This window comes from Falco cherrug, chromosome 6 (assembly GCF_023634085.1).
Source record: "Falco cherrug isolate bFalChe1 chromosome 6, bFalChe1.pri, whole genome shotgun sequence".
Lineage (NCBI taxonomy): Eukaryota > Metazoa > Chordata > Aves > Falconiformes > Falconidae > Falco > Falco cherrug.
This window is the reverse complement of record NC_073702.1, coordinates 58,204,686-58,227,788: the sequence shown is the minus strand read 5'-3', so window position 1 is coordinate 58,227,788 and position 23,103 is coordinate 58,204,686. Positions and strand designations below refer to the sequence as shown.

At 42.9% G+C, this 23,103-nt stretch overlaps 1 long non-coding RNA gene across 1 annotated transcript; it reads left to right on the top strand.

Moving 5' to 3' along the window:
* The first annotated feature begins 2,386 nt into the window (after positions 1-2,386).
* LOC129736404 (uncharacterized) lies at positions 2,387-19,813 on the top strand. Its single transcript, XR_008732956.1, has 3 exons — positions 2,387-2,586; positions 12,691-12,773; positions 18,913-19,813. It is a non-coding gene; the product is annotated as an uncharacterized LOC129736404 (long non-coding RNA).
* Positions 19,814-23,103: the final 3,290 nt, after the last annotated feature.

The following is a 23,103-nucleotide window of genomic DNA, read 5'->3' as shown; positions in this document are numbered from 1 at the left end:
GAGGAAGCGAGAGCCAGGAAGCTATCCTTTACTCTTTGTGGCCAGTGGCATGGCATGGCATGAAAGTGACTGGCAGCTGGCTGAAGAGAGGGTAGGTATCTCCAGGAGTTTGTCCTCTAGCCCATGAGAGGGGCACAGCACGCACACACACCACATGCATGGTCACGCTTGGGATTGTTATCCCACCTGCCTGCAAAGCACGGTCTGAGCCACCCTCACCTTAAGCTGTGCACTGCTCTGGCCTTAAATGCGGATCCCCAAGTCTGCAGCCCTCAAAGTTCAGGCTAAAGCTTGTTCCTGGGGCATACAGAGACTGGTGTGTCTAAGCACACCCAGTGCATCGATATAGCATTAGGCAAACCCGATCGGGCTGTTTGCTGCCTCCCTGTGGGCCATCCAAGGAGTCTTTCTGGGAAGAGGAATCAAAGAGTCTGTATCCTGATGTGGAGTGAAAAAGGCATCTCTGCTTGTGCAGCCTGACATTGTTAGTGCCCAGCCTCAGTTCTTGCAAGCCTAAGTGACAAACCGAGATGCAGTCTGATGGAGAGCTGGAGAAGCAGCATGCAGCTTCTTGGCTCCAGAAGTAAAAGTCTGGCGTTGCCCCTCTAGCTGGAAATGCTGGGGTAGGTGCTGCCGGCAGCATGTGGAGGTGCTGATGCTGCTCATGGTCCCACACACAGCACAACCAGTGCTCAGCACTGACCTTCTAGCTGAAGGCATCCTTCCCCCGCAAACAGAACTGGAGCTGAGGCATTAGAAGGATTTTGATCCATGTGAAAGGCAGGCAGAGAGCATGGCAGGGACGTGTGTGAGCCTGAATGCAGCTGTCAGTCTCAAGATCTCATAGATATGCAGATGTGATCTGATGGACTTCCCCCTGAATGCTAGCATTCTTGGTCTTTCTGTTCCTTCCCAACTTTTGACACCTCTCTGACAGCTCTTTGGTATCACTCCTTGTTTCATTCAGAGTTCATCCACCTCTCTTAACACCCTTTACTCTGTCAGCAACCTTCCTCACCCTCCCACAGAGAGCAGGCACCCAGCTCCCTCCTAGAGCTTTTTATTTTTTTAACATATGAAAATTGCCTTCATGCTTTTCCCTCTCTTCCTCTGCTCTGCTCCACACCACATATTCTGGAAGTCACCTTCAGACCACACTGGAGTGTTACCTCTATTGCCCAGGGCCAGGATCATGTTACAGCTTTCCTCTTCTAGCTGAAGATGTGTGCTCTGATTTGAACTTCTCCAAAGTTCAGGGATGTTTGGAATCTGGGCTTTTGGCTTGGACCCCTCTCAGTGCCTCGTGTTGGCATCTAGGAGTTGACAGAAGTTGTTTGCAGCTGGGGCAGCCAGGCCTGCAGGATGCAAATGACGAAGAACAAAAGAAACCCCCCCCTGCACTCTAACAAACGATTTAAAACTGGCCCCATGATGAATTGTGTGGCCTTTGGGGACTTACCAACACCTCTGTCTTTCCACCCATGCCACAGGTTAGGCAGTGCTCACCCGGCTGCTGGAAACCCCAACAAGCAAAGAGATTTCAGGAAACTAAGGTCACACACGCTGGCCTGATGGCACCTGCTTTCATACTCCGGCTTTTCCTGCGAGGGACTGGGCTAGGAGAAAGCGATGGAGAAGATTCTGGCAGAGAGACAACCCCATTCGTCACATGACTTCTCTCCTTTTGCAATGGCCCTCAGGGCAGCTGGGCTGTGGGAGGGGTGATGGGCAGAACAAGTGTTTTTTGCTTTCTCTTTATTTTACCAGAGTAGAGGTGGACAGCTTGTCTTCGCCTCCAGGTCAGGACTGCACACGCACAGGGTTGGGGGAGGAAGAGGAGACTAGTTTCAAAGCACAGGCTGCATTCCCATCCGGGCAGCGTGGCACCGCATTTTAGGGCAGCGTGGCACCACATCCCCCAGGGTCACACCTGCTGCTGCTGGGGGCTGTGTGTGAGGCCATCCAAGGCTGTGCTCTCCCTGCGTCCCCAGCCCACCCCCCAGGGAGGGGGTCCTGCAGCACCAGCCAGGTGTCTGTGCAAGCCTTGGTGAGCCTGCCTGGTGTCAAAACAAGCACGACTGTCATTTTCTCTCCTTCTACCTACAGGAACCAAACGCTTCCTTCCTCCCCGTTCTTCCTGGCAGAAAATAGGCAGCTGAGAGAGGGGCTAGTGAGGGCAGGGAGAACCAGCAGCCCCCGCACCCCCTGCCAGGAGGGAGCTGTTGCAGCCCAGGCTATTTTTAACCTGTTTTGTTGCACGCTGGCAGTCGTGTCCTCTGTTACTTTCTTCCTTCTCTGTATCTCTGTATGTCTTTGCAGCTCCTTCCTGCTACCGTGAGATGTGTGAACTATATATGGCCTGGGAAATCTGCAGCAGGCAGTATTTTTAAACCACCCAGGCCCCCGGTTTGCAGGCTGCTGTGACGCAGTTTATCAGACTTTGCAAGTTTCTCATGGGAATGCAGGGTGCCCGGCGGCAGCCTGCGGTGCTTGGCTGTTTATTTTTTGCCCTCCACAATGCAACCCTTGGGGCCTGGGCAGACATCTCAAGACCTGGGAAGCAGCAGACCTTGTGTGTATGCAGAGGTGGGTTAAAGCCTGGCTGTCCTCACGGTGTGGCTTTCTGGATGTCAGCTGCGGGTCTGTGGGGTGAGGTGACTTTTCCAGATGGCCAAGTGTTGCCATCGAACCCCACAGGCTGGGCACAGAGAGGGCGTCCCTGAATGGCTGCCATCCTGCAAAGTGCAGGAGGTCCTCAGGTCAAGGTCCCTGCTCATACCCTCTGTGGAAACAGTATCACTTTGCAATATTTGGAAGTTAGCACTGCCAAATTTGTTTTGGTTTGGTACATCACTCAGTCCCTCAGGACCTGCCCTGTAACCTCCATGCCTGTGGTGCAGTGCTCCAGCTAGACAGAAGCGCTGGGTGGGGAAAACAAGCAAAGCAGAAGGTAAATGGCCATAGGCCACTGAGAAGGTCGATTTAAAGGAAAGCAGGGGGAGGAACATAAATCCTAAAATAAGCCAAAGACATCAAAATCAGATGGAAGGTTGACAGAATAGGTTTACAGCAATGCAACCCTGGTCAATAGACATCTGGTGTAGAAAAGACTGAATAAAAATACAGGAACAAATATTTGGGAGCAAAGCCTTTGACTAGCTGCACTTGCCCAATGGACCTTTGCTCTTGCCTCTTCTTCCACAGCTAAAATTCTCCACGAGTAAAAAGGTGTTGCTGAGGACAGAAGGTTTCCTTATGAGTTGTTTTTTTTTTTCTCGTTGCCACCTTTTAATTTCTGGTTTATGTTCAATGGAGAGAAAGTAAAATGCCGTTTTGAGACTCTGCTGGAAAATCCTGTCAAAAAACGTTCTTTGAGGATTTTCAGTGTGAGAAAAGGCCGGGACCACTTGTATTGTCTACAGTATGAACTTCCATTTTTCTCATGGTGCTATTTTTTTGCTTAAGCTCTTTCAGAGGATAAATAATATGCTTTAGTCATTCACAACCATGTAAACTAAAAATCCTATTAATCAGATTTTGTTCTGTGAGAAAATTATGTTTCTCCCTGTGCTTCTTCTTTTAATACTTATGATGTATAGACTCAAATTAAATAAAGTGTCTCGTATATGACTTTACTCATGTAGAAGAATTAGCTAATGAACTTGCCTGCAAGTATATATTTGCAAATATATTTGTGTTCCTATATAAACACATGCTTTCATCTACTCTTGTTGTTTGTACTCTGTTTCCTCAGTAAGAATCCTAAGTCTGGCAGGGAGGAAGTTTACTTTACTGCATCTTTGGGATGCACCTGATTTTCATAGATTTCATTGTGCTTTGGATCAGGCCCTTCTAAAAGCTTCTTTTTTTTTTTTTTTGAGATGCTTGATTCCAGGGTCATGGAAGTAACTGTAATTTGTAAAGATTATCCCTTCAGGCTTTAAGGATTTACACAGTTTAAGGAATGCTAATCAGTGTTTATAAACGGTTATAATTTGACCTCTGCACTGCTCCATTCAATTTATTTAAATTGCTAATAAGGCACAATATTTCAGTTTGCCAAAAAGTGAAGGATCACAGGTATCAGAAACCCACTGGCTTTGGTACCATGACACTAGGCAGTGTTACGGAGAAGGCTAATTTCTCAGGGACAATTGGGCCAGTGTAGGAAAGCCTCTGTGTTCAGGAAACTGTTTTTCATGGATGATTAACTCCTTGGATTTATAAACATTTAGGTAAAACAACACCAAAGATGTGAGTTTAGCAGGATTAAAAGAAAGCCTGAGATGTGTTTATCATCAATAGGTAATACAAAGGAGACAGATAAACCCTCATGACTCCACTGGTGAGAACCACCTCCAGGAACAAGTTAGGAGCCCAATGATGTTTGTAAAGACGCGCTCCCACTTTGTAAAGAAAATTCAGGATAAAATTCTGTCAAAGGTGGAATATTAGATTAGCTAAAGCAAGGATTTTATGTTGCTTGGCAATTGTTATTTTCCAAGTAGATGTTTGCTCATAAAACCAAAGGTTTTTCTTAATCAAAACTTGGCTATAATTGTCTTCTTTCTATCAGAGAAGGCCTTAGTTTAAGCACACGCATTATTTTGAGATCAAAATCATTTTATCATTCCAGAGATACTTTCCAAAGTGTTCCCATGACATTCAGTGGTCAGTGGACTTTTAATTCTGCAGATGCCAATTAGAAAACAAGGCCTAAGAGGAAGTTCATTTCTGGGCAGTGAGAGCACATTGTGGGTGGCCATAGACGCCACAAAGCCTATGACTTCAGCCACCTGAGAAATTAAATAATGAACCCTGACTGAGGAAGCTTGTGGGCATTACATCATTTATACATAAAAACAAAAAAATAGATTTATAGGGCACATGGGTGGCTGTGACATCACCAGCAGCCAATCTGGAAGTCTCAGCTATATCCAACAGACTAAAGCCCTTTAATACCATTCTTTGTAGAAGAGGATCCCACAAACCTACCTCTCTGCTTTGGGTTTCTCTTTTGTGGTGGTTGGTACAGATTGACTGTGACATTGGCTCTGGGCTGAATTGCCTAAGCTGCAGCTGTACAGGGTGTACTTTGCGTTGGAGGTGTAGGATGTGTGCCAGGTGTTTTTCAAAATAAACAAGTGTAGCCCTGGAGAGATGAACTGCTGATGCAATTTTGGGAACTGACTCAAGGGGTTTGTAGAGATCTGATATGTTTGAAGTATTTTATTATGGTGGTACTGGCTGCTCAGAAGTTGGGATAAGGCTGTTCTATTTCAGAAATTATCCTACAGAGTTACTAACAGTCTGAAAAACAATTATCTGGAAAAAAGTATTGCCTAATACTAAAGTTTGAGAAGAATAGCTTACAGTAGTAGCTAAGCAGCAACAGAGCTACAGCCAGTGGTGGCAGACAGCCTCACTGCGGTGGTTCTCATTGGGAATGGTGAGAGGAGAACCCTAGGACTAGCTTTAAATGAGGGTGGAACCATAGGAAGAACCAGGTGATTTTACAAGGAGAAGGGCAGCAAGGCTGATCAGCCACAGGAATAGCTGCTGGCAAAAAGATGAAGCATACAGGAGGCAACGGGATCCTTGGGGACAGTTGTTATTCCCTGGGGTCTGGGCATCCATGTATGTATGCAAAGGCAGCTAGAGAATCCTTCTGAGTGTAATCTCTCTCTCTTGCTTTAGGCTCTGCAAGTCTTCCCTTGCCTCAAAATGCACCCGTCACTTTAGGGAGTGGGGTCGGACCATGAACAGCTCATACCCCTGAAAAAGCACCCTCTGCATACTGACCCTGGGCAGTGTCACTGAAAGCATCTTTGAGCCTTCTTTAATTAAAACTTTGATTCGGGCTCAAGCAAGGGAAAACAAACATTGTCCGGTTCCAGCATTCAGATCCCTCAATGTAAGCCAGATGTCACAGCTGGTTCATAAGACTGCTCTCGGTGTGGCAGCCGTGACCTCCTGCTGCACACCACAGAAGGGCGGCAGTCAGGGACCAGCCCAGTAGCTGTCTCGATGCGTCTTGCTTTCATATTGAGTCTCAGAATATGTTTCCTGGTCTTGATATCCTCACTCCTCTCCTTTCTTTTTTCTCTCCTCTCTCTTCCCTCCCACCTTGAGACTTGGCACACAGCACATTACCCAAGGAGCAAAAAGGAGGAAAAGAAAAAAGAAAATGAAAAGAGGAAAGAAAAAAGCCTATGTCCCTTTGTTTGTTTCTAAGGCAACAGGTAGGAGATGCAGAGCACTGGCATCCTCCCAGCTGCACTCCCGCGGTGTCAGGGCTGCTCAGTGCCCCATGGGGACTGGTGGGAGGCTGTCTGTCTGTCAGCACGGGTGCTGGGGAAATGGTGTGAAACAAATAAGCCTCACTTGTGCTCTCATGTTAGCCCTTTGTGCGGGGCTCCTGCTGCAGCTGCCCAGTCCCCAGCTCTGCTTGCCGGGTGACTGGAGACAGACGAGAAGGCAGGCAGGTGAAAAACATGTCTCAGGTGACCTCAGATGCCAGCCTAAAGGCTGAGACGCATTTAAAAAAACAAGACTTGAAATAAATTACTTCCTCCTCCCAGAGTTACAGCTGGGTCATGCAGGAAGGGGGAGGGATTATCCCTTCAGGAAAGAGAACATGCATTTGATGGTTACAGATTTTACTGAAATAGATAAAAGAGAAGGCTTTTCCTTCCCTTTTTTTCCTTCGGTCTCTGAACTTCCTTCACCTGCCTCCATCCATCATAAGCAATCATCATGGGAGGACCTGTGAAGCTGTGGTCACAGTCCAGTAGCAGTGGCAGGAGGACACTCAGATTGGAATGAGTTGAAGACAGGCAATGCTGAACCTGGCTGAGCTGTGTAGGCACCATGGAAAGCCATCCTGGGGACCCTCCAGAGCCGTGAGGGTGAAGTTAGGGGCATGGGCTAAAGCAGAAAGAGGCTTGTGGATAGGTTGGATGACAGTATTCTGCAGGCTGAGTCCTGTCCCTGACTCAAGAGGAGGGAAACCTGGGCATAAAATCACTGTCGGAGTTGCTGGCCAGTAGTGCTTTTCCAGCCTTTTCACCAGGGCAGGGAAACGTTTTCATACAGGCAGGTCACTTTGAGCTAGGCTGCTGGAAAATACAGGAACATGGTGCTGATTATGACTTCAGTGCTCCAACCCTGACTTTGCCTGGGTGCTTTTAAGGCTACAGTTAAGTTACTTGGAAAAGTTTCATTGAGCTGACCTCTCTCCATTTGCTCAAAAATATGGAGCATCCAAGTTTCCGTTGTCTTCGAAACTAACAAGACTTGCAGAAAGCTCTTCAGAATTTATTTCTGAGGTTTTCTGAAGTACCAAGCAGCTGGCCTGTCTTCCTAGCTGTTGCACTAAATTTCAGAAAAAGCCCAAGCAGTATCCTGAACACTTTTAAACAATAAATTTAGATTCATCTGACTTCAGTTGATGTCAGCAGAACCACTGGTGCCTGAAAGAAAACTAAGTTGCTTGCAGGATCTGTAGAGAATGCAGGAATACTATACCCAGCAATAAATAATTGCAATTGCTGGGTAACCTGTGACAACACAAATGATGCCGGAGTTGAAAGTGCCAGCCTGTGTGCTTTAGGGAGCTACAATAGGAGTTCCCCTGCAGGCAGGTATCTTGCAAACCTGAAATTGTTAGGGAAATCCAGTGGAACTCCATTGCAAAGACTGACAATATTTCTTTCCAAGATTATGAAGATTAAATTTAAATAGGGGGCTAATGAATCACCTCCTGCTCAGTCTAGTTGAGTCTTCCGTATGTAATAATGAGTTTTCCAGGCAGAGCGGGTTAGGTATTGGTAAGGAATAGCTGTAAATTCTCTGAGACTACATCTGCACGTATACACGTATATGTGTGGCTACGCCTGTGTGTCTGGAAGGTGGGAAGCATGTGTGTGAAGGCTGCAGGGGATGTTTCATGAAAGCAGTGGCAATAGCAGCAAGAAACAGAAATACCCTGTGTGATGGTTGCAGAGATCCACCAGCATAGCTGCACATACCTGCTGTTCTAAGAATTGCCTGACATGTACATCGTATCCAGAAGGGCTTTTTTACAAACACAGATGTATATAGATGGGTGTGCATCTATATACACAAATAACCTTACACGAATAGTCAAAACCAGCAGGTTTTCTTACTATGCTTACTTACCATTTTTGATACATATAGGATGGTCAATAAGTAATTCTTTGAGCAGTAAAACTGCTTGTTTTAGAAAAGTTTACTTGTCTTAGAGAAGTAATGCCTTCCATTTCTAAATTAACACTAAAGAGACATAGTTAGGCCAAGTTACTTGGCTTTACAGATTTGAAGTAAGTACACAACATGACTTCATTCAAGTTCCAGATAGGTTTTAGGAAGCATCTTGAAAATGACCATAGACTAGAACTTCCATTCATTGATATGATAACATAAAATATTATGAGTTGAGTTTTTTGTGGTTGTTCCGTTTTTACATTTGGAAGATAATGTGTCCCAGACCTGTTGTACGTCATCTTTATTTATATCCAAGCCTTTTGTTTCTGTGCATCTTTTATTTTTTAGTATGACTCCTTTTGAAACATGCATGATAAAGGAGAAAATTAAATCTTTCATACAAAAACAGTCCTTCAGCTTGTCAAAGGTAAAGAACTATAGCTTTTATTTTACTGTACGAAGCTCAATTACCTCAAAAAACAGTTTACTTTCCAGCGCCAAGCTTTTTTGTATTCTTTGTCTGTTTTTCACTTCCTGTCATGAGATTGCTTTAGGATTTCCCATTTTCTAAAAAAAACCCTGAATATTGCAGATGTGAAACCCTGCCTACACAAAAAACCTGAAGATTATGTTTTTCCTTTACAAGAAAAGTATAAATAGCTCTGGGACAAATTAGCATTGCAATACCAGGGAAATGTGATCTTTTACACTATAAGAGATAAATAGACAAGTGCTCTTTGCCCTAAACAATGCACATAGAAGACACATGGAGAAACTCTGTGCTTACAACTTGCTCATGGATCAGGCAAAGAGGAATCCAGATCTGTGCCATCCCATTCTTGAAAGACTGCAGCATGATCTGAGCAACACTGAGTTTATGTTTTCCATGGCAGCAGGGGAGGTAGTAACTGACTGTATGATGCCGAACTCGGGAAAATGTCGAAGCCTGTCCCAGTTTAAGCACTTGAATAATCACATTACAAGTCAAATGTTCATACAGAGCCTCTTTACGCTATCTGGCTCATAATATTTGGTGTTTGTCCAAATGCATAAATTAAAAAGAACTTCTCCTGGCTCTCCTAAGGGCACCAGGACTTTTCTGTCAAAGGAAACATCATTTGTCTATCGCATATCCTTTGATTGCCCAAAAGGCCTGTACCAAGACATGCTGATTCAAAATGTGGCTTGTTTTTCACAAACAAGATCATACAGGGAAACTGCTTATGCACCCACTGCACAAGCACCATTGCATTTAGGTCACTGCCTTTACAAAGATTGTAATGGCAAAAGACTATTCCCCAAGGTTTGGGGAGAACAATTGCTTTCTAAGACAATTCGCCTGCAAAGGCAGCTGGAGTGCAGAATCTCTTTGATGGTCTCTTTAAACCAAGTAGGGGTGCTCAAAAGTCCGTGAGTGCTGCCAAGGAGAGGTTCTGCAGCATCTCTGCTACTTTGGGGGGATGGTGTCAGGCCTAGTGCTGAAGACCTTTTGGCAATGCACAGCAAAAGCACCATTAGTGACAGAGCTAGGCACAAGACCGTGGAGGCCAGCTTGGAAGTTAGCTCCCTAGAGATGCTTCAGCTAATGCTGGGAGCTCTGAGCAAACTTGCCCAGAGGACCAGCCTTTTTTTTTTCCTGGACAAGATAAGACTTCAGAGGCACAGCACAGAGTATCACTCAGGGTAGATCCAGCCCAAGAAGATAATTCCCTTGAGAACTGAATGGTCTTTTGGGCAAGACAAGGGCCTTTGACAGGAAACTCATTGGCAAGTACATGAACAAGCAGTCTGCTCCCACACTGGTGATGGGCGTGTTGCTAGCAGAATGACAGTCCCTTTCACCTGCCCCCTGCACATCCTGCTTTAGGTTTCATTAAAATAACAGTAACCTTTAAACTCTTGTAAGAGTTAAAAAAAATTCCAGATCTTGAAAGATGTGGCATTACCTGATGCTGAGACCAGAGACTTGCAACTATGGCTGATGCAGCAGCAGTATTTGTTTTTTATCTTTCCTTGCCCTTGTACTTCCACCTGAGCTGAAGGGACCATCTCTGTGAATGAAAGCCCGCTTCTGTTTCCATTGCTTTTTATTACCAGCTGAGCTTTCTCTGAAGAGACAGGAGGAAGGCAAAACAACTTCAGCTACAATTGTGCTTGTTACAGGGATTTTCAGAAACTTGAATGGGTGTTGCTTGCCTCTATAAACTACATCCCATTGCCAGCTTATAAATTACCAGCATTATTATACCTCTCCTTTCAACACTGACTATACTTTTTGCCTGCTGAAATGAGGATGGAAAAATAGGGGGAGGAACAAACACCATTTTCCAAGGCCAGTTCTCATGTTCTCAGGATTTTGTACCCAGTAGTTTTCTAGTCAGTGAGGCATTAAAATGCTGAGCTTTCAAGCCAGTAAATAGCAAAAATAATCTGATGGTCCCCTCAGCACAGAAAGAAATCTGTCCAGCTGGATTGCTTCTACATATGCTGTCAGGCAGAGAAAGATGTCCACCAATTGTCACCTCCTCCTTTGGCTTCTGAAGCAACCCCGCATAATTCACTGAGTGTGCACAGATCTTACTGGGACACACGGCAACGCAAGCAGCAGGGAGGAAGCAGGCACTACCAGAGGAAACAGACCATAATGAGAATACAGCTTAGCACCCTCCCACATATGTGTATGCACACACACATATACACCCACGTCATGAAATATGAGAAAGAAGGGAGAACCTGGAGGGCAAAGAAACATAGCAGGTGTCCAGGGAGAAGGGGCTTGACTGTTGTGGCTTCTATTCGACCACAAGGATTTAATGCAACCTTAATCTCTGGTGCTCTTGACATCCCTGATCACAGTCTTCTGATTTCGTCTGAGCCTACATTTCCAGCACAAGCGCCTATTTTCTGTGGGAGAAGTGATTCTACGGGGGAAAAAAGACCCCATATCTCAGCTGGATACTGATTTTTATTCCCTAATTAATTAAAACAGAAATTTCTTTCCATGTCTGAATGACAGAAATGCAAAAAAGCTCAGGAATGGCTGAGGGTTTTAATTCACTTGATTTTTGTACAAGTAAATATATTTTTATAAATATATATAAGTATATTTGAGAAAAAAACATTATTTGAAATCAATTAAAAGATTTCAAGTGAATTAGCAGCCAGATGCCTGAGAATCAAATCCCTTGCTATTGATATCAGCAACAAAGCCAATTTGGCTCAACAGCAGCAGGCAGCAATCTTCATGTATGGCCACTACCTGATACCTGCTGCTGTGATTATATCACATTCCCCTAATTTACCCAAGACTGAATATAGCCAACACTTAACAAAACCCACCAGCAAACCCTGAGGCTCCTAGCTTGCCTTGCCTCGCAGCCTGACGCCGCTAGCAGTAAGCTTGTCCTGTCAGGGCTGTGTGTTGATGCAATTTGCACAAGGCATAAGTGCTTCTGCTTCAAAAGAGAAACTGACACTTCTATGCTTGGAAACATAGGGCAACTGTGGCAGCATCTGGAATTGCCAGGGCACTTACCCAAAGTGTGACCAAAAGAATATCTCAGGCTTTTTAATCGTTTTCCAGAGCGATACTGTAGTTCTCTAAGTTTGTCATTGCCATTGACATAAACAGAACACTGGGGTCTAATTTAAGAGTGTGCAATATGTGGATAAGCTGAGCTGTCAGAGGAAATGAGGGAGAATTGACTACTACGATTTTATCTACCTCAGATGTTTGTATCTCTCTACTTTTCAGAAGGCATACCTGTAAGGCAGTGAGGTTGGGTGTATGTCTAACTGTGACTCTGATCCCTGTTCTGGCAGAGAGCTTGTGGAAGTGATTTTGAAGCTAAGAAATCACAACTTTACCAAGCGATATACTGCTCTTCTCCCCCCCCCCCCCCAACCCTTTTTTTTTTATATGACATGGCTTCATGCTCTTAGTCAACAACAAATTTCTGCTGCATGTGAAAACCAATGAGCAAAGTGGCACTTCTTATCATCTCCGAAACATGACTGGGAGCTGTTTACGAAATCCCAATGAAAGGACCAAATTATTGGGAATATTGTGTGGTAATAACAAAATACTTGTGCTTCTCTAAGTTGTAACCTCCTTCTTTGGTGCAAAACCTTTTGAGTAAATACAGTCCATCTGTCAACATGGTTGCCACGCATGATGAACAGTAGGAGTCCAACTGCTGGAAGATGTGCTCTATGCATGCTAAGTGGCAGCTCTGTATATGGTAAAATTGTCATTAAAAAGTGTCATGGAAAAAATGCCCAAACATATATTTATTATCCAGAAAACTATATTTATTACAATGTATTTACTGTACAGTTTAATGTCATTTTAGCATGGCTATGTGAATAGGATTTAAAGCTACATGGAAAAAAGTACAAACAAGAAAAAAATAGTGACTTCAGAGAATATATTGGGAGTGTAAAGTTGTTATTTTTCCCTTCAAGGTGTGGTTTCCCATGACCTGCTGGAGCAGACTAGTAACCTGAAAAAAATATGCGTACTTGAAATGTCTATCTGAACACTTGGGGTAAGCTGTCCTTTGTGCCAAGTTTTCTTTCACATATGCTGTATGAGAATTGATTGCCTTTGTGATTTTTATCCTAGCTGAAACAAATGCACATGTTGTTCTTATTTGTATGAATGGCTAATCCATTTTAATATGCTGTTTTGACACATGTACATGACTTTTTCAAGTTAATAGAGGTGATTCACATCCCTCATGCCTTCCCTTCAGTACTTTTTCCTCTATACAAGCATAACAGGGAAATATATCCTTGTGTCAATGGTAATGATATGGAATTTTTTGAGGCCTGATATGCATCAACTTGGTACAGTACCAGTAACCCCAACATGCATCCCTTTTGGAATGATCCTCTACAATGTACGAAATTCCTTTAGGCATTTCATCTCACTTCCTCAGCTTGTCCTCAAAATGCCTTCTGCTGGAACTCTCTGCACAGAGGTTAGGATGAGGACAACCTTTTGGTACAAGGAATAGTAAGGGACATTGTGGACCCCTCGGTATTTTTTCTTGCCACAAAGCAAATGTCAACCAACTGCAAAGTGGCAGCTAGGAACATTTCTTTCCTGCTTTGTTTGTACATATCTAAACCATTTATCTGGATATTAGCTATTTTCTCTGAAAATAAACATATACCTTAGCAAATCTCCTGCAAGTTGGCCCATTAGTCATCAGAAAGAACCCAGGGAAAGAATTCACTTGGTCTCACTTTACACACCTAATTTTGGTGTCATTGCCAGATTCAGAGTAGGAGCCTGAAGTGGAAGCTGCGAATCATCAGTTGGAAGAGCATCTGTCATTCCATTGATTATGGTGGAAGTCTACAGAGAATCACCTAGAGCAAGACATGGGGTTCCTCTCTACAGAAGTCAACAGTTCTATTGAATTAAAACCCAAACTCCAAAACTTGTAATTAAGATGTTTTAGGAGAAGAGACTGAAGAACGTCAAAATAAGAGTAATCAAACACTAAGCTTTGGGGAAAAAAAGTCTCCTAATGGAAACTGAATATTTTCCTGATTGTTTCCATCTGCTCTACACCCTGGCTATTCCATGAGATTGTAGCCGATTAGCGGGGAGGAGGAAAACAATTTTCCAGAAATATTTTGCTGCACTCATGCAATAAGTACATTCCAGTTCACAATTACATTGTGTGTAAAAGCCAGGTCCTTCTACAGTATTTGTATGAAAAGAATTATCTAAACAGGGGCTGTGTACAATGCAGCTGCCAAGGTGCTGACCACATGAATACCCTGTGACATAGATTTGGCAAGAATGAGATTAGCCTTGTTATCTTGGCCAAATTCCAGAACAAGTAACTAAAGTTGGACAACTAATTTTCTCTCAGTTTCAGCAGGAGATACTGAGTGTGATGCTGCTGCTTTATATTTTAGGTAGCTGTTCTCATTATACAAGGGGGATATAGAATACTGCCCTCTTGACATCACATTTACTCTGGCTTTCCAGAAGTTGAAATGACAATTAATCATACAGGGCAATCACATCATCACACGGCTCTTTAACTCTTTTCCTGGTGCTGCTTAATAGCTTCTTCCTCCCAGTCAGACAAGGGGAATGTCCCTGTACCTTCAGCAGGCTTTAATCTGCAATCCTTTCTATTGAATTCAGCACATAATTGCTTGTCTTGCTGAAAGGGTCTAAGGAAAAGTTGGTCCTAGGACCATGAAGTCTTAGAAGTAGTATGGAGTGTACTAAAACTTGTAATGATATGATATACACTAACTAGACCAGAAATCTTCATTTAAATTTTTGCAGGTGCTGTTGGGAAGCACGTGGCATCCTGTCTTCTCATTGCAGGGTGAGTCCTGCAGCAAAGAACCAGGGTCAAAAAGAGCTAAGTAGCTGTGACTGACAATTAGAGACTGTTATTGTCATGGTAGAAGGCACTAGATGCCCACATGAGAGGTCTAGGATCCTTTAGGCAGAAGGTCTGTCCCGAAAGCACACCCTACACATGCCTTTGTGTAGGCCAAGACTTCATGCTAACAGCATACGCTATCAGCACTGTTGGTTCTTTTAAGAGAGCTGCTGGATAAATGGAGCTGGGCATGAACAAGGCAGACTCTGCGTTGGTCTCTGATTAGAATCAGTGCTTGAGACAATGCTGGTCTTGTGGAGCAGGCATTGGCATGGAGTTAGGATTCCTAGGAGATGGAAATGACTTTTTCTCCCAGGGCTACCACTCCCATTAACTGGAGACATGAGACCCCCTCCTTGCTACAAATTTTACTTGGTATCAGACTCATTACTCAAGTTTCCTTCATTCAGGCAGTGTGACAGGCAGCAGAATACTGGCTAAACATCAAGCAATGGGTACAGCACCCTGCAGCTAGGATCCAGAAGTCACTAGCCCATCTCTATATAAACAACATACTTATAAAATACAGTAGCATACATTTGCTAATTAGCTACATAGTTAACTGTACACATTTCGTACATATGCACAGTAACCACTACGCTGCAAAAACAGCTGACCACAAAAACACCCTCTTCACTGCTGTTGGAGCTCTTTCTGCTTGCAGGCATTTTCAGCTAAAGCTGCAGGTCTCTTTGGGCTAGCTAGGTTGTAGACCTCTTGCTTTCATTAACCTGTCAACAGCCACAGTACTTAACATTATTCAGCATCTTTACTTAATGCAGAGTCAGTAGTAGCTGACAGGTTCCCTGCTGGTAGTCATGTACCATTTTCCTGAGCAGCAAAGCCCCAGTTTATGCCCCAGCTGGTCTTGTAATGAGTTGGGGGTTCGTGTGTAAATAAAACCTAGATCGACCCCCAAATTTGTACTATTCGAAAACCAAGCTGTCATTTCATGCAGTTACAGCACAGCACAGGACAGCCTCGGTGTGCCTGGCATTAGCAGCTGTTCCCTGTAGATCCCTCTGCCCTGGGGGATGAGCACTCATTTCAGGGAAGGTCAGCAATGGCTTTGCCACCTCCTCCCACCAAACACTCCCAAAGGGAAGCGCCGTGCTCCTGCCAAGCCTCCCATGTGAACCTCGCACCAGAGCCTGAGCAGGCTGCTGGAAATCATCCCACATCTGAGGTGAGCTCTGCAACACAACTGCTGCATACTGATGGGTAGTACCCTGAGGTCAGCAGCTAGAAAAGCTGGGGGAAACTGTGAACTGGAATCATGCAAGATTCACTGTCCTGTACAGTTCAGTTAAGCTGCACGTTGACAGGGGGTTTGGTTGAATATAGTGCCTAAAAGGTACAGAGGTATGAGTTCACATGAACCAAAGTGAAAGAAAAAAGGGGGGTTCACTTTTAGCATTAATGACGATGTGCCCGCAATTCAGCATGAAACTTTCTTAAGCTCCCTTTGACATGAAACTAGGTATTAAAAAAGAAAAATCTGTTTAAATGCAGGTTTTAAAAACTTGGAAATGGCCCTAAAACAGAGTATGTTATAGGCTTGCAGTAAAAAAACCCTTCTGGCTTAACTGTAGGTATTTCTTAATATTAATTCAGTCTACACTCTGTCAAGGCTTTCATCAATATTGGTGGAGATTGTCCTGAAAAATGATTTTTCAAAAGCTATCAAGGCTGCTGGATTTGATTCATTTTTAATTACACTACCCGCACCCCCCCCACCCCCCAAAAAATAAATAAATCTGTTAATTCCATCTTTTCTTCAGTAAACCCTTAGTACTTCTCAATGCTGCTTAAGCAGGGATTTAGATGAAAGTCCTTTGTGGAATATGGCTTTTGTTAGAGTTAGTAGAGCTGCTAAAATTCCATTCTTTCTGTTTTAAATCAGACATTTCTTTGCAGGCTAATACAAAATACCAATACATACATGCAAGTACATGCAAAAAAACCCACAACCAAACCTAAAACCCCAACCCCAACCCCAAACCCGAAAAGCATGCAGGGGAAAGAACTGGATTGTAGATTTGAAAAATGTCATAGAGCAGCCCCATCAGTTCATGTCCATTTAAGGGCCCACCCACTTTCATTCATATATTTTATTTGCTGTTTAGGCTCTATCCACTTTTTCTATTTAATTAAATAGAATACTTTCTTCCAAAATGTTCCATGTGCCAAAAACTAATGAAAGCCAAAGCCTTCTCAGCTATGAACAAGCAGACCCCATTTTCAGTGGGTCGAATTCATCTTCTGAGGGAAACCCATTGTATCAGCCTTCTTGTACTTAAAGGGTGCCTACAGGAAAGATGAGGAGGGACTTTTTGTCAGGGAGTGTAGTGATAGGACAAGGGGTAACAGTTTTAAACTGGAAGAGGGTAGATTTAGATGAGCTATTTGGAAGAAATTCTTTACTGTGAGGGCAGTTGCTCAGAGAAGCTGTGGGTGCCCCATCCTTGGAAGTGTTCCAGGCCAGGCTGGATGGGGCTCTGGGCAACCTGCTCTGGTGGAAGGTGTCCCTGCCCATGGCAGGGGGGTTGGAACTAAGTGATCTTTAAGGTCCCTTCCAACCCAAACCATGCTGTGATTCTATGAAATAACACTACACATAAATGTTATCCAATATGCACAGCAATGTTGCCTCAGTGTCATCAATTTTAAGTTGTTCCATGCCCCTTCTCCCCAAAAAACCCAACTGATGTAGAAAAGAGAATTTTCCAAAAGTCCTGAAAGTTTATGTTATCAATTTATTATCCAACAGGTAATAGAGAGCATTTCCTCAGCTATATTATTTTGACTTCTGGGGGCACGTGTTGCATACTCAAATCCTTAACTTCCCTCAGTCAGAGACATGTCATGACTTAGAATAATGATGTTCAAAACAGTGAGCCAGCTTTTTCTCTGACATTATTGGTTTGGTATGCTACATTTATTGGTGAAACAAATAACACACTTTTCCAAGATTTAGATACCTCTGTACTGCATGCCTTATCACCTGCTTTGTTATTCTGTGATTCATGCAATATTTCCTTGTAGCTGTTGGAAACCTCAGCAGACTGGTAAGACATATCTGCTGCCTTATTTTCCTTTTAACTATGAAATTATGTTCATTTTCAATGCAGAATTTCTTTATGAGAAAAGGCAATTCCAAATCCTGAAGATCCCACCAAGGATCCCATCAGGCCTTCTCCTCTTAACACTGAGCTGGCCCACATCCCACAGCCTCTCCTCAGAAATCACATGCTGCAGCTCACAACCAGTTTGGTGGCATTTGCTGGACTGGCTCCAGGATGTCCATGTCTTTCTTGCACTGGGGAGCCTGGAACTGGAGCCAGCGCCTCCAGGTGTGTTCTCATTAGTGATGAGCAGAGACAAAGGATCACCTCCCTTGACCTGCTGGTGACACTGCCTAATGCAGCTCTGTATAAGGGCAATACATATATGGGCAACTATAGAAGGCAAAGAATCTATTGTACTGTTCATTGCACAGGTAAAATAACTAAGGACAAAAAATGTAGAGATGAAAAATTACTTCTGCATTAAGACAGGGCAGGATTTCTGGAAATAGAAACAAAACCACTTTTTCAGAAAAATAAATTTGGAATACCTCTTAAGAGTCACTTCAGAAAAAGAGTAGTGATATGTAAGAGGGATGTTGTGACAAGACTGAGAGACACACTGATTTTATTCTGATTTCAACATAATAGTATCAGAAGATGGAGGAGCGATACTGTAATGAAACCAGGATCAGAATCACTGCAAGTACAAAATCTGCAGTTGTTTACATAGCAAATAAGCACCAGAATCTTACGGAGCAAATTCAAAGCAAAAATGTATAAAATAAACCTGACAACTCAAGTAAAACATGTTTTCTATGTGTAAATGAGAAATATACACATTTTTCCTCGTGAGTCTTACCTGGAAGTATCAGAATTTCATCTGCTTCTTTCTTGCATTCAGATAGAATCTTCTAGGTCATCTCGTTCAATGATTTATAGACTATTTGTACTAAACAGATGTTCACAACAAATAAATATACAATAAATTAAAATCATCTTTCCAAAACTGCTGAGATTTTACTTAGAGATACCTTACAATATTTGTTCTCTATTCATGGAGATAATTATTAGGAAGAAAAATATAGTCAACTTTGCATTTGTAATGTGAAAAATATGTGTGCACACATTCATGCACACACAAACATATTTAACAAGCATTTTGATATTGGTTTAACTATTATTTTTCCTCTTTGCCTCAGAGTAAATAGAAGAAAAGAAGATGACAAACCTTTTCATCGTGTTACACTGTGATCACTTCCACCACCACATCTCTGATGTCCTCCAAAAGAAGGCCAGTTCCTGTTCAGGCTTACATACCTGCAAATCGCTTAGAAATGTATGGGAGTTACTGAAACTGCCAGTGGTAGAATCATCACACAAACAAATTACAGAACCTAGGAGCCCTCCTAGAACGGCTTGCCTACTTCCATGATACTTTATGCTTTCACCAGCTGTCAATGTCAATTTGTACATGTCAGTCCTAACAGGCTGTAAGGCCACTGAGAGAAGCAAGGGCAGAAATTATAAAGAAGATGTCCCTTATATGGACAAAACTTCTGGAAAGTTTTCCAGAGTCAAGGGCAATCCAGATTCATTGCTGGCTGGGTCTGTGTGCATGCCTCAGTCACATATTTCTTGCAGAAGCTCCTCAGCTATGATCTAGAGACTCTTGCAGACTTTCTGATTCAACCAGTATGGTTACCCATAACAGTTTCATTAAACTACTTCTGTACAGCCTTTTGCTTGTTAGTCTTCTCCCTGGTAGAAGACTATGTTGAAAATAGTATGTTCTATGCTCCATTCCTAAAACAAACAACATGCAGATAAATATGGTGCAAAGTGCTTACCACAACTGAAAAATAAACTTCTAACCACAGTGAGGGAGGGGAAAAGAGCTGGGTATTTTGTGGTCCCTGAAGGAAATTGAAATCTGCTTTTTGGTGGAGACATGCTTCAAAAGATGAAACCAACCAAATGGGGAAAATGCCTTTTTTTTTCTTGGGTATGCGCACAACACATATTAATGGTTGCCATAAGTTAAATGGGAAGTACTATTGATATTATTGTCTGTTTGTTATTAAATAAAATCATTTAAGCTTTGTTCTCTTCTCCAGTGGATTAAAGAAAGACATCACCCTGAATCAAATCTGATCAAATTGCCTTTTAGCATATCATGCCTTCCTACAATACACCTCAGACAGTGGCTGCTGCAAAACATTTTGTTTAGTGCCTTGTTTATTATTGTTTTTCTAGAGGAAAAATGGCCCCAAACATAATTTATTTTTCTCCAAAATTCCAATGGTCTGCTATACTTTAAAAGAAAACAGATGATAAAGGCTTCTTATAAAGTTCTGTGTCTTCTTCAAGGGACTTCACAAGTCAGCTGAAATTATTTACAAAAGAAAGCAAAAGAGAGAAGGGGGAGGAAAGAAAGAAAGAGAAAGAGGAAGGAAGGAAGGAAGGAAGGAAGGAAGGAAGGGAGGAAGGGAGGAAGGAAGGAAGGAAGGAAGGAAGGGAGGAAGGAAGGAAGGATGGAAGGGAGGGAGGGAGGGAGGGAGGAAGGGAGGAAGGGAGGGAGCGAGGGAGGAAGGAAGGAAGGAAGGAAGGAAGGAAGGGAGGAAGGAAGGAAGGAAGGGAAGGAGAGAGGAGAGATTTTAAGTTAGTTGCTGTAGTTAGTGATTTTTCTAAAATTAAAATGACTAGTATTTTCTAGACTACTGTTTGTATAAACATTCAGAAAGATGTTTGTGTTTGTGTGTACTTCAGAAGTCCCCAGAAGGATTATAAGACAACAATTTATATATGTTATTGAACCAGACATTTTCATGTCTCCACAGTCCCTCAGATGATTCATGTCCTTTCCTAATGACAATAATACACTAGGCTTTTGGCCACTGGTGAGCAGAGCTGGCTTGGGCTGGTGACCTGGAGATGAAATGTTTACTGCCCATCTCCTGGGCAACCATCTCCCCCTACAGGCACCTTTAAATAAATCTTCTCTTCCTTATTTCCAAAAGACACTTTGGAACAATGCCATTTGAAGCTATTGAGAATACTTCCAAAAATCCTTTTGTTTAAGGCTTGTTTTCTTAAGTATTTTGTGTAAGACAGGCAAAGTTTTCTTTCCTTAAGTTTTAAGTAACTTTCAGATGTTAACATGGTTTTCTTCCTTTCGTTTCTCAATGTCTTATGCCGTAGCCTGTGGCATGGCACTTTGCCCGCGAGCATTCCCACATTAGAGGCTGCTTAGGCACACGAATCCCAGCTGTCATCTCTGCCCCAGGGAGGAACCAAAAATGCACTACATGCTCCCAGTCCAGCTTCCTCTTCCACATTGCCTCCCACACCCCAGGTACCCCTACATCTGCAAACCCCATATCAAAACCAAATTCTAAGAGGAAAAAGAAAGATGAAAATATAAACCCGGTCTTGATCTAAGCTACTAAACACAATTTTAAACGAGGAAGTATGAAAGCAAATTGCTCCACCCATACTGCCCATGCAGTATTTATGTGTAGAAACAGAGAAAATAGAACCTGACACAAAGCTGTGTTCTTGGAGATCCGCTAATAATCTCCATGTTTAATATTCCCAGAAGGCAATGTTTAATATTCTCATTGGTTTCATTCAAAGACATGCCCATCTGTTTGTGAAACTATCACACAAAAACAATGCTTCCAGTTCTCAATGCCTTACTCAGGCCTTTGTGAAACCAGTTACTGGAATTTTTATCTGGGTTAGAAATTCAAAACAGTGCACAATAAATAAGTTATAATTCAAATTTTAGTATGATGAAATGCTCAAAATGAAAGTTGAGTCTAGGTTTTTTTGTTATTTTTGTAACTTTCAGCGCTAAGAGGAGTTCCCTACCATACTGTTAAATGCTGTACTGTAACACTCATGACATGTAATTTCTCTCTTACATCTCTATATGTGCAGAGTAAGTTATGTTCACTCTACCTTCAGAGTTTCACCAGTTTGTATCTCTTAAAGACATAGATGAAATACTTAACTGAAGGCAGACTCAGGTATGACGTCTTTTGTATTTCAGCTACAATTTCAATGTTTGTATTCTGCTCATAAATGAACAAAGTGAAACAGCAAATTCATTTTATATGGGTGATCCACTCACAGCTTTGTCTTCTCTTTAATCTTCTGATCTACAGATGTGTAAAACAGACCACTGTAACTCAATGTGTCTATGATGAAGGCAGCAGCAATGTTCCTTATGCCATGTGCAGCAAGCTCATCCCTTGGTGGAGGGGCTGAGACACTTCCCCTTTAGGCTCCAAACATTGAGTTGACTCCCATCGCGCTTCCCTTGTCAGTTTAGGACCTGTGATCTAGTCTTATCACATCATTGCATCAGGTCTACCTACAGCCACATCTCTATACTAGTCAAGCTTGTCTGGGCCGATGCAGTTCATCAGCCAGTCATGCACATGGCAGGTTCACACTTAAAGGTTTTGGGCTTGGCTGATGCCTGAAAATCCAAAGAATTTACATGACTTTCATTGCTAACAACCAGCAGAGCAGACTGCACACTCCTTGTCTCTGAGGAAGCCAGCATCTCATTTTCAGGGTATTTAAACTAGAGGGAAGGGGAAAGAAAAGCTCTCACTTTTCCCTCATTTTCCTGATGAGATGGATGCAGCATCCCATGTGGAGGGCAGAAAGTGCTCTGTTCTCCTAAGCATCTGGGTAACCTGGTGCCGCTTCCTTGCAACTGGAGGCAGAAATTGCTTCCCAAAGACGGCTGAACTCAATGATCATCAACCAAGGTTATGAACATTGTTGCTGTAACAGGGAAGGGTTTGTACCCTACAGACCAGGGACCAAGGGAGCAAGGAGGATTTAACTGAGGGGAGAAGATGGTCTATAGCAAACAGTGTTTACTGTGTTGCCTGTGAGCAGTCACCAGGGAGAGCCACTGGTAAATGGGAAGTGATTCTCATGGTCTGATCTTCCTGGGAAACACCATATCACCACTGGTGTCATTATATGCCAGAAACATGAACAAAATAGCTACTTCTGTGGCCTCTTTCTGCCCATATAGGGACCCATCAGCACTGTAGGGCTTCTATTCCAGTTCAGATGTTACAAGAGCCACTAGTGCTCTGGAGCAGACAGTTTTTTAGAATCTGAATTGAATTTCTTGTTTTCATTCAAATCCCAGTACTAAAAAGACAGGAAAAGTGTGAGACCCAGAGCATGCAATCGTGTTGTAAGCAAACATCAGGGAAGGCAAACAGCATCTGAGGTAAGGGTCTTCCTTTGAGTTAAGTAGGAGATGCCACAAACAACTCTTGTGTAGGCTCAGGGTTATGGTCCTTTCAGCAGAAATGTTCTCAGGATGGTGTTTCTCAAATGCACACCTTCCACTACACAGG